At 41.5% G+C, this 3381-nt stretch overlaps 1 protein-coding gene across 1 annotated transcript in view; it reads left to right on the top strand.

Annotated features, from left to right (window-relative positions):
• Window positions 1-3052: 3052 nt before the first annotated feature.
• The window catches only part of Tnfaip8 (TNF alpha induced protein 8), a 116142-nt gene continuing 115813 nt past the window's right edge, over window positions 3053-3381 (top strand). The window contains exon 1 of the mRNA XM_010633896.3: window positions 3053-3115. The gene's annotated coding sequence lies outside the window, so the exon portion shown is untranslated. The remainder of the gene's footprint in view (window positions 3116-3381) is intronic.

Below are 3381 nucleotides of genomic sequence, written 5' to 3' on the forward strand. Positions count from 1 at the left end.
GTTTTGACACACATGGTAACCGCCTTGTGATTTTGCTCTATAAAGTTTCCTTTGAGAAGTGGGCTCATTGGCAACCCACTTTTGGGTCCCCTCCCGTCTTTCAGGACCTATCTTCGCAATAAATGTTTCCTACTCTTAACCTCCATTGTTCCTGAGAATTCATTCTATGATTTTGGGGAGCACAAACTTGGCATATCTGACATCTAGCAGGTTGGGAATTATATTTTCCCCTTGCATCAGTATTTGGGAAGATTCACTTAAATTTGAGAGTCAAATGGAGAAAATAGTTTAAGTAAGTATGAACCCACAAAGAGTTCAGTGTGCAGTCACAGAAGAATATGGGCTGTACTTTAGGGCACTTCTATATTTTCTATGAAAGAATGACTTAGAGGTAGCCACCTGGAAACAGAGAGAGAACTGTTTCATAGGGAGAGTAGCTGGCCCAACTAAGGATGGCTGTGGACACAGCCTTTGATGCATCCAATAGTTCTAGCAAGCTCTATTAGAAGTGATGTGTTTTAATGTATGTTACCTTAGGAAGTAATTCCAAATAAAAAGTGAAAACTATGCATAAGTTGGAGATATAGCCACTAGTGATGTATAATAGCCATTACTAGTATGAGGTCTATTAAAGTAATAGGAAAAGATCATTGACCTTGAAACTGGTTCTTATTCTATTTAAGAGTTTCTAGTCTGAGACATTGGCAAAGTCTATACCTAATCTGTGCCTTGACTTCTATTTGTAAAAACAAAACGAGAAACTATTCACCCATAAGGATGCCTTATTTTATTTTTAAATAATTAAAACATTTTTATTAGTACATTTGCATTAAATAATAATTACATTGATCATGGGGAGTTGATACATGTACATAACTCATCTCTTACAAGAGTTGATGCTATGATAATGCTCCAAAAGTAAGACTGGAAATATAAGAGTTGAAGTTGTGGATTATCAGATTTTATATATATATATATTTGGTATTCGCGGATCAAACTCGGGTCCTTATGCTTGCGAGGGAGGGCAGAACCACTGAGCTAAATCCCCAGCCCTTATCAGATAATATTTTTAAGGCTAAAGTTTCAACCATACATCAGGATTGTTCATCAGTACACTTTCACAAACATGTACTTAAACAACAAAGGCTGCAAAGACATTTTTGTGGGCTATATTTAGTTGCACATTCTTGCTCTAGGGAAATGTCAAAGTGTATCTTTTTGTCTCTCTTCCCATTGCCTGGAGGGCTGTTCTCTGTCTGGAGAACTCTAGCTCATCCTGTTTGATTCAATTGGATGCAACCTCCTTTGTGAAATCCTGCCCATTCCTCCAGGGAATGCGAGTCACTTCCTTTCTCCTCCCTATTTGCACATACATTTTTATTGCACATATCACAGTGCTGTTATTCCTCACACCCAAAAAGAGGAGGCTGTCATTAAGGAGGCAAAATAGAGGCCTGAAACAGAGCAGCGCACGGGAAAACTGAAGCAGATTTTTAAAAACCTCACGACTTTGTCTAGAGTGAGTACTTTTACTTTCATCTGGGTAAAAGAAAAAACAGAAGGCATGCAAGAGGTATTTTTGGCCGGCAGCTATAGTAACAGCTATCTCTATTTGTAATTTACAGGGCTTGGGAGCTTTCTTGTTCAAAGGATTCACCAATCCAGACATAACTACAAGTATTTAAAGGTATCATTTTGTCATTGATGTGCTAGCTTTTAGGAGCTTCTACATTCTAATATATTTTTATGATTTCCAAATTGGAAATATGCAAGAGATATCTTGCAAACAAAATGACTCCGTTATCTGGTGATCCAAGTAAAATAGGGAAGTTAATTATCCTGCTAATTTCTTTTTTTTTTTTTTTTTGGTACCGGGGATTGAACTCGTCGGGTCTTTGCGCTTGCAAGGCAGGCCACCTATCCTGCTAATTTCTAAACATCATCAAACTATGAAATAAAAAGGATAATTCTTTACCAAAATTAAAGGCATTAAAGACTAATAGCATTTTATTTATTTATTTTGGGTACAGGGGATCAAACTTAAGACTGTGCTTTCCAGGCAGGCGGCGGCACCACTGAGCTAAATCCCCGGCCCAAGACTAATAGCATTTTGAAGACAATGATAAAAGATCCCTGATACAAAGGTGCCCCTTTCCCCTACCACTTCCTACTGCCATCAAAACATAAACACCCAGGCAAGGGCTTCTCTGCATTGCTTCTACCATTAGTACTTGTGGTTGTGCTAAGAAGAGATGATAGATTCTATGGAGAATTACAAATTTTGTATTATTACTTCTAAAAGTTTAGCATTTTTATGTCTGCATCGAAAGTACAGAAACTGAGAAGTTGAGGATAAAAGGGAAAGAATAATTAATAAAACGTGGCCCCTGAGACACAAAGGAGGGCTTACGGAATCGTTGAACAGTTTTATTCTGATTTACTGAGATAAAAGGAAAGAAAGTCAAGAGAAGTGTGGATACAGATGCTATTTTTGGTGCCTGGGGTAGGAGGTTGAAAATTTTTCTTTTCATCTCTATTTTTTCTACGAACTAGGCGGTGAGATCAGGTGTTGGGGCAAAAAGGAGGAGGGGATATCTTGAGGACCCCTTATTCCACTATTCAGTAGGATATCCAGGCCTCACAAAGACTCAGCTGAGATTTCCGGTTCTTAAAGAAACCCATATGAAAAACAGGCGGCTAGGTAGATTTGCTAGGTCAGTCCAGGAAAGGATAGGGTGAAGGAGTAGGAAGCACTAGTACTGTATTGACTTTGGGTTCAGGTTGGATAAGAAAAAATGCCCACTGGGAGAAATACAAGTCTAGATGAGGTAAAGGAAGATGCGGACCCAGACAGGAGATTGTAGTTCTGGAGTGTAATAAAGGTATAAGGAGCTCTCGGGAGGGCTGCTGTGGGCTGTGGCGGGGACATGAGAGCCTGAAATTGAGGAACAGTGAGCTTCTGGAGTCGAGTTTTCAAACAACAGACCTCATGTGTTCCTGTCGTTCGCTTGTATTGAACCCAGGTGTGTGCTGTGATTTTGTCTTTCACCTGTCAGCCTGTGCCTGCCTCTCAGCCAGGCGGAACCAGGAAACGGGGAGCCTTGGCTATCACTGGGTGAGTATATAGGAGCAGAAGGCATTTGGCGGCTTCCAGGGGCCAACACGCACGCACACTCGTTACGCCGGGCACGAAGCACGTGGGCACGAAGCACGTGGGCACGACTCGTGTAACCACTTCAACAGCGAGGCTGAAACCGCCTTTTCACAAGTGCATCGAGCCCGAGAGTCCCAGCTCAGGAAGTTACCGAAGTTCCGCGGGGACCCCTCTCAGACGGTCCCGGCGCCGATGCACCCGGAGCAGCTTCCTGCGCCGCCTCCTCC

The sequence above is a fragment of the Fukomys damarensis genome, unplaced genomic scaffold, assembly GCF_012274545.1.
Source record: "Fukomys damarensis isolate Sample0158 unplaced genomic scaffold, DMR_v1.0_HiC HiC_scaffold_9, whole genome shotgun sequence".
Lineage (NCBI taxonomy): Eukaryota > Metazoa > Chordata > Mammalia > Rodentia > Bathyergidae > Fukomys > Fukomys damarensis.